At 37.1% G+C, this 15,897-nt stretch overlaps 1 protein-coding gene across 1 annotated transcript in view; it reads right to left on the bottom strand.

Moving 5' to 3' along the window:
* Positions 1 to 15,897, bottom strand: part of LOC120630330 (protein N-terminal asparagine amidohydrolase) — a 134,223-nt gene that overhangs the window by 102,744 nt on the left and 15,582 nt on the right. Inside the window, exon 2 of the mRNA XM_039899526.1 lies at positions 5,295 to 5,329. The gene's annotated coding sequence lies outside the window, so the exon portion shown is untranslated. The remainder of the gene's footprint in view (positions 1 to 5,294; positions 5,330 to 15,897) is intronic.

The following is a 15,897-nucleotide window of genomic DNA, read 5'->3' as shown; positions in this document are numbered from 1 at the left end:
TTCAAGTGTAGTTTATAAGCACTTTTGAAACGCCAAGCGAGTCTATGTGTACTGAGTCTACCACCGGTAGATTTTACCAAGAAGAGCTGGCATGAAATTCGCCTCGATCGCTTGTTCAAACCGAAAAATAACAAGCCGCATATAGACTCCGCACCTAGTCCCATGGTCATACTATGAAGTGTATATGGTATTATAATGGTGTGTGAAATTACACGCGGTCGTTTGTCAAGGGGGCAGCAGCGGTCCGCGCTGGCCGATGATTAATTTCATTACGCCGCTCTTAATCAAATGCAGCGGGAGCGCTCGGCCTTTATTAGTTGTTACATTGAAAATAATCAATTTATAGACTAACATAATGACCATCGCGTTACACACTCTAACGATCTCTCTGGCACTGAATTATACCTACTTAAGGATGTGGCTAATCCCTAATTTAGAGAGAACTTGTCACATTGAGAGAAAAATATTCAGTTTACGGGCTACATAAGTTAAAAACTTTAGCGATCTTTCTGGCAGTACGCTTGCGATTAATTCTAAGAAATGGCTGACACATCTCTTGCTTAGAATCTTACCGGGATGTCATTTATCTCGCTAAATACATCCCTCGAATTTTGAATTTTGAATTTTGAATGAATAGGCTACATAATGACCATCGCGTTACAAACTCTAACGATCTCTTTGGCACTGCGCTTAATTAAGAAGTGGCTAACACATTCCTCGCTTATAATTTTACTGTGATTGTCGTCTAGCTCGCTAGGCCGTGAATAGGTGTCATACTGAAGAAATAAAAATCGATTATTGAGTATTTTACATCAAAATTATTGAAAAGTATACTTAAGGAAGTGGCTTATTCATCCCTACTTTAATTCCATTGAGAATTTAAACATAGAAGGTACTCCAACTCTCTAAGCGGTTAATACTTCATCAAAAGCCTTTGACTGCTGAACTAGAGGTATCTCCCAACCGAAGAGTTTGTTTACCGATGATCAACACGCGGGATAGACGGATTAGTGGTAGAAGTAGGACAGAGGACGCTGCTGGCTGGTCTACGTTATATTTCCTTAGTCGCCTCACGAGTATGACACCTAAGGGTAGAGGAGAGGTGGATTCAACTGTATTATGATTTGCCGTCACGCATCCAGCAGTAAGAATGTGGCTGTCTGTAAAGTAAACCCTTTGCGCAGAAGCGATCGAAAAAAAAAAACAAAGTGTTAGTATGAAATTTCGTGTCAATGGTCATAAGAAAGTTGGGTGTTTTAATCTTGGTTATAAGCAGTGGCGTGCATAGAGGGTATGCACAGGGTATGCAGATGATATAAAATGAAGAAAATCTCCGGTACGAGTTATAAATACTGAAGGGTAGACTTTTTATAACTCCTACTGGAGATTTTCTTCATTTTGTATAATTTGCATACCCTGTGCATACCCTCTATGCACGCCACTGGTTATAAGCTAACCGTAACAGAATCTATATATATAAAAGAGAAAGTGTATGGGTATGTTCCGTATAGGCTCCGAAACGGCTGGACCGTTTTCAATGAAACTTTCAGGGAATCTCCGGATTGACCTGGCGAGTAATCCTGTAAAGTTTGGTGACGATCGGAGCACTCCTATTTTTGAACTGTCAAATACAGCTTTTATTTAATATGATGATATTCTATTGTTGGGTGTACATGGGTGTAGATAATGATCTTCACCCGCTCGAGAAGAGAATAGAAGAAAATGAATACGGAGAGAAATAAATGATTTAATATATTATGAGAAATTTAATGATGTAAGTTTATTGTTTAAATAAAATTAAGCAAAATCTAGCCCGGCGACGCGGGCTGGGTACGCTTGTCTTTAATAAAGGATTTAAAGCATGGAAGTTGATAAAAATGATTTATAAACCCATACCCCTTATTTAACAAAAAAAGTTGCATAAATAACTATTAAAGCAACCTGGTTAGAGCAATAATTTCAGGCTCCTTTACCAGGCTATAGCTGTCTCATTATAATCTAATGCCTAAAAGCTAATCCAGCACATAACTCCTGAGCATAGATCACGCGGCGACGCTGAATAGCGGGATCCGCGTGATGACACGTGCCCCGGGCGGCGGCTGACTTACGACCACATTACCGCGACAAGCCTGACGCGTGTCACATTATTACACGCAATCTGTTAGCACGAGCCGGATATGAATAGACAAACACACGTTTATATAGAAATATCCTAATATCGCTACAAATTAACACAATTTAAAAAGAAACTCGTGACGTTCTAATTTATTTATATACCAAATAAAATTACTACGTTTGAAAAAATCAGGACCAGTTTCAAAAGGACAGTTTATGTCTAAAAAGATTTCTTTCAGAAACCCTCAAATGTGCGATTAATGAAAGTAAGATAATACTTAATAGGAAGGTACACCAAAAATATAAGTTTTTTTTTAATCGTTATTTATTTGGGACTAAAAAAAGAGATATAAAACAAAACACCAATTGTGTGTTGGTTAAAGTAAAACTGTTTTCTCTTACATTGGTGAAGCGGGGATTCTTTAAGTTTGAAACTACCTTAGAGTTATTCAGTACCTATATAAAATCCGATTTTTTTTTTAACCAAGCTCGTCCGGAAATTGACTACCGCTATGTTTATTTCTGTCGCCCAGCAGCATTGCTGGGTCCCGGTAATATGGGCGTAATTAAAGGCAGGTGGCGCCGAACACCTACGCCTCAGATCTATGGACCCAGGGCGGGCCTTTATAGGACGTGTACCTTGCAGGCCCTGCGAAGTGTTCGTGTATTTATATAGTGATAGTTTTCCACTTAACATCAGGTTGGCCGTCAGCTTGGTCCTTCCATTATTACTATTAAAAAAACATGCGGGGCAGTCTTTGGGGATGGATATGTCGATAGAAGTGTCGATTTTTAATCTGACTATGTCGCTTCTAGACTTTGTTGCACATTTTTGCCTAATTGATTTTGAGAATATGAACCAAAGTCTTACGATTATTCATTTTCATCACATTCTATGAGAAGTTATCTCTTTACAGTGCCGTTAATTAAACCATCCGCGACATTTATTTTAATAGGTATCCTATTAAGTCAGAAAGGAGCTAGAACTAATTCATAAGGTAATCATTTGATTCATTGATTTCATTTTGTTTAACTTCTACCCTAACAAAATTTTCTTGCTCGACATGCTTAAACAGTACTATTTTCATAACTGTTCAAAAGTGAACTGTTGTATTCGTTAACCCTATTATTCGTATATATATATATATATATATATATTTATATATCTGTCTTCCGGCATACTAATTGTGTGTGTTCTTTAGTTCTGTTAGATTGAACCCATCATCGCTCTTTGTTTAAATTGAATTAATTTAATGTAACTCCTGCCTAACAAAATTTCTTGCTCGACATTATGAAAAACAACGAAACTTCTGATGCTAATGAATCAGTTTTATTTTCTAACTGTTCAAAAGTGAACTGTTGTTCGTGCGTTACTAATTGTGTGTGTTCTTTAGTTACAAATCTGAATTCTATTATACTTTATTCTTCTTCGGTTAGATTGAATCCATCACCGATCTTTTTTTAAATTAAGGAAAAGAGTATATTTTCTTGGCTTGACTGGTACATAGGGCACATCTCTGGAGGACGGGCCTGCAATTTGTGAAGTATCAATGACTGGAGGTTCATAAGGCAAATCTTTCGAGGACAGGTCTACTATTTGAGAACTATGAATGCTGTGAGTTACATTCTTTCGGTTAGAAATATTTGCTTTCAGTAAATTTAATGTTCTTATTTTATCACGATAACGCTTAGAGTTTTGCTTTTGTCTATTTTTTTTAATTCTTGAAATAGAATTATCACTCGAAAAATCACTAGAGGAAAGAGCGACGACTTCATTCTTTTTCTTTTCTCTGTATCTTTTAGACTTTTCTCTGTCATAACGTAATCTTTCTTCTTGTTTTTCTTTGTCGGCATCAGTAAGACCTCCGATAACCAGCGCAGCGTGTTCATTCCTTTTCTTTTCTCTGTGTCGTCTAGACCTTTCTCTGCCTTTTTGTAATCTTTCTTCTCTTTTTTTCTTTACATCATCAGCTGTGTCATCGATTTTTCTCTTTCTGTTTCTTTCATCCTGGGAATCGTCCGTATTTTTTTCCATAGTTGAGAAAAATCTAAAATTGAGAGTATTAATCATTTAAAAGCTATACGTATATACTATAAGCAGTATATATCAATTTACTTTATAGAGATAAAAAATACATTAATATGCTAATAATTTATTAGAAAATTTATTAGCCTATTAATGTAATGTGTAATTTCATTATTATTATGTACTGGAAAGCAAAAATAAGGATATAACAGTCTGTATAAAAACAAGTATTTGTACATTGTGACCTATGTACTTATCTATGTATAAGTATACATATAGCTCATGGAAAGCGTTCAGTCACGATGACGTGGGTTCAACGATTATCACGATCTTTTTCACCGAAAAAGTGCTCAACGCGCTTAAAGAAATTTTCACTTCATTAATATGCTAAGAATAAAGATTATGAGATAAGTTGATCTGACATTGTAATATGTTGAATTATGGAATCATCACCTTAAAAATTAAGATAAAGATAAAAAGTCAATGAAAATATAGAAAACCGCATTCATGTTTTGCAGATGTAGCCATTTTTAGCATTTTCTAGTACACGCACATTATATTCACTTTGATGGGACGGGATAATGTTGCCTGTAAATAAATCCTGGACGCGGTAACAAATTAACCGGCTAAGGGAGAGATATTGCAAAAACGTTTGAAAATATCGTGCACAACGTTACATGTAACAAGAGATTTTTATAAATTGCAGCCATTTTTCGCGATCATAAAATAAATAGATATGAGTAGGTAACTCTATGTCGACCGCTCTGGCGCAGCGGTTTTATAAATGTTAGATCCTAGGTTCGATCACAGGCAGGGGCAACTGTTAGTATGTGCAACAGTAGGTATATTAGCCGCTCCACTGTCAAAAACAAGTAGGTTTCACATTGTATTGATCACAGATAGACAGACACCGAGATGAAACTTAAATAAAAGCCTGTAAAATATACGGTAGCTCACTATATTGTATTATTACTTATCCGTAGATGCGGCAATATTGGATGATAATATTGACTACCTTCGTCAGTATCGGTGTCAGTATAGGCTATGACTTCGTCCGCGTGGAAATTCTATGGAAACCTATCAATTCAGTTTTGTTAAGTGATTTTCGTGTAATGTTAACAATAGTAACTGTATTATATATTTTTGAACTCACATGTAATAACATCGTGTGATGGGTCAACTCCAAACCTGTAAGAGATAAAAGTAAAGGATGAAAACTTAAAAAAAAAAAATTAAGTGATAACAATAAAGCTCTCGTTAATAGCTTAACTAGTTATTGCCCGCGTTCTTCGCCCGCTTTTATTACAGTTTTTTACAAATCCCTTTGGAATTGAAAGTCCTCCTGGTATAAAAAGTAGCCTATGATACTCTCCGTCCTTTCAACTAACTGTAAGCTTAAAATCAAGTCCATTGGTTGCTTCGCTAGGGCGTAAAACAGGACAAACAAGCAATCAGCAGGTGGTAATAAATACTTTCGCATTTATTGCCACATACTTAATGATTAAAAAAATGTAAGGAAGAAAATCAGTTTACAAAGTGAATGGAAAGTGTTACCTTCTTAACTACGTAAGTAACGGGGTTTATTATCTTTGCCTATTTAAACAACGCATGGAGGGTTATTAGCCCGTCAGATATTAAAGTATTTAAAATAAGTTCTGTTACAGATTGTTATAAAATTATCACAGGACCTTGTGGGCACACACTACTTTATATTTGGAAAGACATATTGTGAGCTATGCATAATTTTTCGATAAAATCAATCAGATAGTTTTTTTTTTGCTACTTATTCCAATGAAAAGCTTTGGCTCTTCCTACTTTTCCTGAGATAAATAAAAGATGCAGTCATCGCAGATAGAACCAACGTCCGGATGACGGCAAAAATAAGGGCATTTCCAATTACTTTTACGTGAAAACTGAAATATACGTCAACGCGAAATTACTAGGAGTCGCCCACTGATCGAAATTCGACCATAATTGATTGTAATTATGAGTTTAAACCAGATTAAGGTTCTATTCAAAGACGACGTTTTTAATCACAGATTTCGCCAAAGCTACACTGTCAATTTACCCAGTTTTTTTTTCAAACAAATTATAACCCAAATGGTCAAATTATGTGGTAACGATAGTAAAATATGATAAAATTCAATGCATGGTAGTGTGTGTAATGTTTTATTTATTTATTTAATGTGTATGTTTTATGCATTATTATAAAAGTTTAGTTAGTAGTAGTATGTTAGTTTTTACTGAAAAAAACGAACTACAACCCTTATGCCTAATGCAAAAGTAAAATCAAGTGAGTTCTGTTATTTTATTAGGTAGGTACGCGTCGCTTAGCGTAGTTATTATGCACGTGTCGTTCTTTTATCTTCAATTGAGTTGCCATAAGTACACAATGAGAATGTTTCGCATTAGTTTTTATAGAAAAACAAATACGCATCTTTTGATTTAATATTTTTATAGGGTGATTCCTTATGATATACACTTATGCACCCAGTGGCGTGCATATAGGGTATGCACAGGGAATGCAGATGATATAAAATGAAGAATATCTTCAGTACGAGTTAAAAAAACTTAATGAAAGGCATTGTAAGAGTTATAAAAAGCCTACCCTTAAGTATTTATAACTCGTATTGGAGATTTTGTTACTTTTATATAATCTGCATACCCTGTGTATTCCCTCTATGCACGCCACTGTATGCACCCACCAACAGTAGTTCGTGATTCCGTTACACGTTGTATATAGAGACTCCACGTGTGCATGAAATTAATATAATATATAATAAAGAAGTTAACAAAGATCGGCGTTAACGCCCTAAGCTCATCAGCATAATTAACCAATTTATAACAGCGAGGTACGTAGAGGAAGCAATTTACAACTAATCTCTATGCTAATACCACACGAACAATGACACCGGTGCATTAAAACTATTATTGACATCGATAAACCTTTACACTTGCACCATTACATACGGGCCATTAAAGAAATTTTGTTATGCATTGATTATGTGAATAGGGACGTTAAATGAGCTGTTATTAAACGTTGAATGCTTGCATCAGGAATGTTATGAAATTTCTGATTCAGATTCACGCACTGCCCGAAGAAATAATAATGAGTAGATATAAACATCTCTCACCAACTTGTAGGCATGCACATTTAAGCACCGGCCCATCACGCTGCCTAAATGTTATGCTATGTTATTTTTTTTTAAATATACGATTATTGCGTAACTAAGATTTTAATCAGGCGGTAGCTGTAGCAAAAAATAATGGAAAAAGTCAATGCGTAGGACCCACTTTGGAGGTTACAAGAATAATTTAGTGTGCGTCAGGTTTCAGCTTCTAACACTAACAACGAATAGTATCCGTTAAATTAAGTGACAACATCGTATTCTGTAAAAAGCTTTCAATTTAAGATTAATAACAATTTGTTTTGTTTAAGTGGCGCAGTGGGCAGGGTTCGATTCCCACAAATGTTTGTGTGATGAACATGAATGTTTTTCAGTGTCTGGGTGTTTATCTGTATATTCTAAGTGTTTATGTATATCTATATATATATAAATGTTATGTTGGTTTGTGTACGCTTCAAAAACTCAAAAAGTTCTGCACCGATCGAGCTGAAATTATAGCCAGATTTATAATCCGCATCAAGGAATTTTTTATCTATTTTTCTCAACCATTCAATCACAATGTGCCACAGCGTGGCAGGGTACAGCTAGTTATTCATAAAAATATTCACTGCATCTTAGTACCCATAACACAAGCTACGCTTACTTTGGGACTAGATGGTGGTGTGTGTAACGTCGTAGTATATTTATTATTATTATTTATTATTACTAAATAGTAGAGCTTTTTGTATATATATATATGTTTATAGATTGACTGATGACTAATATTTTTGACGTACATAACATCGTATTTCTGTTCCAAATTCAAGTGAACCCTAAGTAAATTAAAAAAAATATATGACGTTGCGACCGATGAATAATTTTGCACCATGAGGTTTCACTGGACTGCAGAAGCTGGCTACAAAACAGGCACGAAGCCACATTCTATACCTAGCTTTCAATAAATTAGCTACCTCTATAGGAAGCAATTTTATCGGCACAGACATAAAATTATTTATCGATTACGAAATACCAACTGCTATAGAGTCATAAACACAAATGGTGAAACATGAAGGCTCAGCATGCACATTGCACGTCCCAGGGCATAAACTTATAAAGGGACAATATTTGTTAGGATCGTAAAGTGTTATAAGCATTATGCATGGCGGAAAATGCAATATATTTAGCAGAGTCTCGATGCTTACGCAGTTGAGGAGTCTTATTTATTATATGCGGTTGGCCGAGACTTTGTCTGCTTTCATCATCAACAGCCTATAACGTCTACTGCTGGACTAATAGCCTCTCTGAACGGGAGAGGCTCCCGGCTGTCGAAATCGAAAATAATGATGATCAGTAGAAGTAAGCTTGTTGTGACAGAGCTCGTCCGGGGTAGTATTATCGCCATGCTGATTTCTGCCGCTAAACAGCATCGTTGCAATGCTGTGTTCCGGTCTGAAGGAACGTGTGGTGTCTGGTGTAGTTGCTGGCACATGAGGTAACACCTACGCCTCAAATTTATGGACACGGTGCGGCATGTTGCGTGATGTGCTCCCTTTGAAGTGTTTTTCTGTTTAGAAAAATCCTATTATAATTAAGGATAATTAAGGATTACTTAAACGATGAAATAGCTTGGGTGTGAATTGCTCTAGCTTCATAGCTGAATATAAATTTACTGTGAGATGGGGATAACAAAAAAAAAATTAACCCGGCTAAGCTTGTTGTGGGCTCTTCTTAGACCAGGGCGCGTTTGGAACCCTCGTAGCTTTAGGTTTAAGTTGGCGAACGAAGTTATCACCATCCCCTTACAATTATGAACGCTTCATAAGTGAAATTTTGAATATAAGCGATGGTTTTCCACTTACCATCAGGTGGGCCATCTGCTTAGTCCGTCAATGATTACTATAAAAAAAATCATAGCAGTGCAGTTCAGTATTTTGGGTCTAAATCACATTCAAGGTCATATGTTCCGATTTAACACGTCCAGTTTACAATTCTTATCGTGAAGCTACAGAGTTGAAAACTAGTAAAGGAATGCTAGCATTGCTCGCTTGGCGTACACTCCCGTGTTCTCACGAGTCGCCGCTTGTTCGACTGTCTCCAAACGACACGGATTTTAATCGCAACACCGTCATTGCTGATTTATCTGCCGATGTGCGCTAGCTTAGGCTGGAAGCACATTAGCTATCGCGCGATATTGCACAGCATTCTGCTGTTGATAATGGCGTAAAATTTCTACGGTAATATAATTATGTTTAAGTAGTAGCAGATCCCTAACAAGGTTGACAGTCGACATCAAGGTAGTCGTTGGCATGCGGCCCAGAACCATGGATTTTGGGATGCCCTACAAAAGACCTATGTCCTTATGTTGAAGTGATGACAATGAACAGTAGAGCATTTTGTGACAGAGCTCGTCCGGGAAAGCATTTCTGAGTCGCGGACCATACCACCTACGCCACAAGTGAATGGAAACCGGGCGGTCCTTCGCTGGACATGTTTCTTGCATGCGATGCGACGTGTTGTTCTACTACAAGCGTTTGTTTACAATTACACAGAAAGTCAGAAAACATAGAACAAGTTAGATACAATTACATAGACAATATCGCGGGCTATCCGTTAGTAAGGTACATATATATTTTCAACGATATAATATTTAATAGATTATAAGAAATTTTTATTTTTTTTTAAATAAGCCCTAACGACCATATGTAGCTACAGAAGCCATCTATAAATCCCTTACTACTAAGGTCAGTGAGGGTCTTCCAAGATGATCTCACTAGACAGCTTCATCGAACCTCTAGTAGCCTAACCTAGTCAAAACCTACGGTTTGCCTCTTTATCCGACAAATACAAAATTAACTACGCAATATATACGTGTATACATACGTACGTCCCTACTAACCTATCCTATCCTACTAATATTATAAATGTGAATGTAAGTTTGTTTGTTACGCTTTCACGCGAAAACCACTGAACCGATCTTCATGAAACTTTTTATACACATTCTTGAAGGTATTAGAAATAATATAGGATACTTTTTATCCCATTTAGCTCGGTTCCTTTAAGAGAGGGGATGAAAGTGTTTAACGATTTTACACCAAAGCTCCGACAAATTAAAACCGATTTAAATAATTATTTTTATACTTTAGAGGTTATAATATGTGTTTAATTTTGCCCAAACTGTGGTTGGAGATAGAGGACGGAACTCCTCAGCGGACAGCAGCAAACCCCTCATTTAAGGCTAAGCGATACTGAATACTTTAAATTTTTTTAGAACTACAACTAAATTTAATGCCACATCAAAAAACAAAATCAAACGCAGACGAAGTCGCGGGCAACAGCTAGTAATGTATAAATATACGTAAGACACACTTGCCTGTGCTTTAGCAACAGATTTTCTGATAGAAATAGACAGAATACCACGTGCAATCGCTAGCGCGATATGAGTCGCCTATGCATCTAAAAATTAGACCGAGCGACTATCGTTCAGGAGATAAATGTGTACCTTGCTTATACATCCCGTTGCTTATGAACCCCTGGTACCCAGTTACCTAGTGTATATGCTTTGATGTGACTTAATAAATGGCTATTTAATTTTACTGCTATCGTGCTTATAACCTTTCGTTAAATTGCGAAGTGAAAACTGCTATCATTGGTTTCGTGACGTAGTTATTAGTTATTGTCATTGGATTTATACGATCTACGTATTAAATTCAAATTCAAAAATGTTTTATTAATGTTAATTAATTCTATCGCACGCACTTATGAAGCGTTCATACATATATGTTGCAATTATTGTAAGGTGATGATAACTATTTTCTTTTCAAACCACAAACTCGAAAACAAACTCAGCCGTGGTTTTTTTTGTTATCTCCATCTCACAGTCAAATTAATATTTAGCTAGTTAGTTAGGAAGTTAGAGGAATTCATACCCAAGATTTTTTATCATTCCTGTAATCCTTAATATTATAACTTTTCTATATGATTTTTCTATAGCCTTACGTTTTATGAAATTTGAACTTATTAAGATATATCTGAATAGATATAATCTCAATGTACGTAACCCAAGAAATTAAAACCGCTCGGAGATGGACAAATGTATCCTTTGTAGTTTTCTTCGCCGTAATCTCGGCTTGGTTTAGGAAAACCGAAAACGAGGAAAATTAAAAGGACGGGCAGCCGAAAAATATCAAATTTCTAAATTGGTAATTTTGAATGGATATTGCCACTTCGGATAACTTCAATATATGACATACTCAAAAATTACTTTTAATGATTTATTGAAACATGTATTTAGTAAATCCAAGTTAAATATATACCTACCATTTTTTATATAGCAAGCACTCCCCTAAATCCCGGTCTTATTGTTCGCCACAAATATGGCACATTATTGTCACCACTGTTAAAGCGGTGATAGTAACCTCACTTTCGGGGGCCCCAGTTCGAATCCCAGCACGCATCTCTAACTTTTATAAGTTATGTGCGTTGTAAACAATTAAAATATCACTAGCTTAAACGGTGAAAGAAAACATCGTGAGGAAATCGGCATCCCCTAGAGTTCTCAAAAGGTGCGTCCTGTATAGTCCACCGGTCCACAAATCCACCAAAGAAGAGAAACACAAAGATTGGGAATAGAATACAAATGGCAGCCTTATAGCTTAGTAACGATCTCCATCGCCGGGCAACCTTGCTTAGGACAACATAAGAAAGAACGAATAGGTTGTGTAATCAATCATGGTATCCACACTAAATTTAATCATGCGATGCCATATTTATAGTATCATAATTTTCTATTATATAAAACGGCTATTATATTGACGGCCGAGTGGCGCAGTTGGCAGCGACCCTGCTTTCTGAGTCCAAGGTCGTGGGTTCGATTCCCACAACTGGAAAATGTTTGTGTGATGAACATGAATGTTTTTCAGTGTCTGGGTGTTTATCTGTATATTGTAAGTATTTATGTGTATTATATTCATAAAAAAATATGCATCAGCTATCTTAGTACCCATAACACAAGCTACGCTTACTTTGGGGCTAGATGGCGATGTGTGTATTGTCGTAGTATATTTATTTATTATTATTAATTATTATAAAACGGGCATATTCCTATGTTTTCGAAGCTATATATCGATTCGGATCGGATTTAAAACTGTATCGGTAATTTATAAAGTTTTCAGATGATTTCCAAGAAATGCGAGATATTGCATTGCTAGTAAATACTGTAGACACCGTCGGTTCTCACGTGCCGTTACCCGAGTCTCGGCCGCAGCAGCCACGCCTCTACAAGGCCTATCATGTCTGACTGTCAGTTAGACTATACGAATTGTCTAGTTTCGTGACAATTATTGCAGCGCTATCCAATCGTACAATGTTAGATCCATATACCATTAAAATAAATCGATTTAGATACTTCTGATTACGAAAATCCCTACTAATATTATAAATGTGAATGTAAGTTTGTTTGTTACGCATTCACGCGAAAACTACTGAACCGATCTTCATTAAACTTTTGATACATATTCTTGGAAGTGTTAGAAGTAATATAGGATACTTTTTATCCCGACATTAAGCTCGGTTCCTTTGGGAGAGGGGATGAAAGTGTTTAACGATTTTACACCATAACTCCGAAAATTATTACCGATTTAAATAATTATTTCTGTACTATAGAGGTCATAATATGTGTTTAATTTTCCCCAAACGTTGTGATAATCTGATGAATGTGGTTGGAGATAGAGGACAGAACTCCTCAGCGGACAGCAGCAAACTCCTCATTTAAGGCTTAGCGATACAGAATACTTTAATTTTTTTTAGAACTACAACTACAGCAGCGTCCTTTGTGCTACTACTACCATAAACTGCGATTGCCAACACGCGTGCCCAGCTGATTGTGGGCAAGCCCTCCCGTTGGGAGAGGCCTTTAGTCCAGCCTGGCCTGGCCAAGCCAGATGATGCCGATATTTTAAATCAGCATTTAAAATATTGGCTCACTACGGGTACTAGTCTCCTCTCAGAATGATAAGGATTTAGACCGTAGTCCACGCTCGCCATGTGCGTATTGGCAGACACAGGCCTTTGAGGCCTTTATACAGAACTTTCATCGCACCACCAGCAACATCTCTCTTCAAGATATTTCCGACGCCGTTAAAGCAACTGATATTTTATTGCTTCAATTGAAAACGCACATAGCTCCAAGAAATAAGAGGTGCGTGAAAAGAATAACGGTAACCCCAATGAATGCCTAAGTGTTAAACACTAGGATATCACTGCTCTTAAAACCGCAACCTCACCGCCGCCGCTCCTCTCGATCTCGGCCGTTAATCTTTTAAGTTCTTAGATGTTTTTACCTACATCAGTGATAGTTTAGTGGTTACAGCGTCGGCCTCCCTTTCGGGGGTAACGTGTTCGATCCCCGGCCTGTAACATTTCAGAGTTATGAGCGTTTTTGATTTATGCAATCAAATATTAATTTTATTAATTAACCGTTGCTTTAACGGTGTCGGGAATATCATGAGGAGAGTCAAAATCGTGTGATGTCTAACAATGCGCAATTAGCGAGCCTGGTTAAAGCAGAAACGGTAGGTTTCTGCTTTAAGAGTGAAGGTAAACATCGTGAGGAAACCTGCACGCCTAAAAGTTCTCCATAATGTTATGTACGGACTAAACTCTTCTCGCGCTGAAAGAAGACTCGTGCCCTGTAGTAGACAGGTTGTCAATGTTCCTGATGATTTTTACCTAAACATCGCCGTTCCCGTCATCACAGTCCCCGCGATCAAGATGCTCAAATCCCCATTACACGATGTTAAGGGCCCGCGGGAGTGTTCCTTAATCCATCAAATTACAAGCCTGCCATCATCTTAATATCCCCCGCCCCCCAGCCTTTCAATAACCAGTACCGCATTGATAGAGCGTAATTATAGTACCGCGTGCGCCCGCGCAGACTTGCTGCAAGCGAATTTGTACGGTAATACGTTGTCGAGTTCGCATTGTGGGATTGCTTTGATAACGTCGATATGGGATTGTGTTTGGGATGATTGTTTATTTTTAAGTGACTCGAAAATAAACTCGTTCGTATGTAGGTTTCTGACCAAGTCAGTATACGGACTATGCTTAGTCTAACCAAACCTAAGCTGATCTGCGGGAGGGCACTCACATAGATAAATATCCCGGAGTGGAGTACTATGGCCGTCTCCACATTACCTAACTAGATGGCGCTAGAAAGATCCTGCATCGCGCTAGTGAGGCTAATGAAAACCGAAACAATACAGGCTTTAGAGGTACAGTATGTACTATCTCTTAGACTTATCTATGAAACCAAAAACCCAATAACCCAGTTTTTGAGTAAACCACTGCCATAGTTTTAACTGAAAGAAATGATGATTTGCATGTGATGTTGTGCTGTATCTGGAAGCACGCCTAGCATAACATGCTAAATAAATAAAAATCATGTGACTCCTGTCGCGTAGTGTAGGTACTATGCGCATTTCGGTTTTTTATCTTCAATAGGGTTGTCATAAGTAAACACTGAATGTTTTGAATTCGTTTGTATGAAAAAATAAAAATGCTTCTTTTGATTGAAATGTGCTTATACATGCTTCAATATTATTTCGTAATTCTGTTGAATACAACTTCCAAAGATGAATGCATTTTTATTTTTATAATGGGCTTCTTTTAGTCAAATGTTTGCCAACTTAAAGCGAGTTTTTCGCGGAGTATAGCAAATTAAGCTTAATTTTGTTAATATATCATGGATTTCCGCAAAGTAACGCCTGCTTCTATACAATATACAATACGAATTCTATAAAAACAACCTAAAATTACCAATTCTAAACCGGTTACCAGTAACACTTTTAGAAGATACAACATTCAGGCAGTACTTACGCCGCGCCTGCTGCCTAAGAGCCTGTACACACTACTTTTTTTAAGCGCTCACGTTAGCATTAGTTATCATCACACACGTTAGCATAGCGTTTATATCGATTCAAACGCGCGTCGCTAGCGACCACCATGTTGCTACTGTTGACGAAGATCTTCTTAAAAATGCAAAATGCCAGCACATTTGTATCGACACACAGTTGGAACGCGTCTGTATCTTCCCAACGCGTGCTTGAATTTATACAGGTGTGCAAACGTCATATAGGCGTTTAACTCGCGTAGGTATCGCGACTGCATCGCTACAAACAGGCGCCGACGGTGCTAACGTAGTGTGTAGAGGCCCCTAAGCCTACTTCTACATACAAGCTCAGGGCATGAAGAATCATATAAGTAATACTTTCTAAAATTCAAAGTTATCGTAATATCCGTACATTAAATGCATGTCCGATATATTTTGACGGCCGAGTGGCGCAGTGGGCAGCGACCCTGCTTTCTGAGTCCAAGGTCGTGGGTTCGATTCCCACAACTGGAAAATGTTTGTGTGATGAACATGAATGTTTTTCAGTGTCTGGGTGTTTGCCTGTATATTATAGGTATTTATGTGTATTATATTCTGCCTTCCGAACCGGTGGTAGAGTCACTACAAACAAACTTGACGTTTCATAAGTGCTTATTAATTAGGCCTACTTGAAATAAATGAATTTTGATTTTTTTTTTGAATTTTATATTCATAAAAAAATATTCATCAGCTATCTCAGTACCCATAACACAAGCTACGCTTAC

Source organism: Pararge aegeria, chromosome 16 (assembly GCF_905163445.1).
Source record: "Pararge aegeria chromosome 16, ilParAegt1.1, whole genome shotgun sequence".
Classification (NCBI taxonomy): domain Eukaryota; kingdom Metazoa; phylum Arthropoda; class Insecta; order Lepidoptera; family Nymphalidae; genus Pararge; species Pararge aegeria.
Note: the sequence above shows the minus strand (reverse complement) of the source record. Positions and strands in the feature narration are given on the sequence as shown.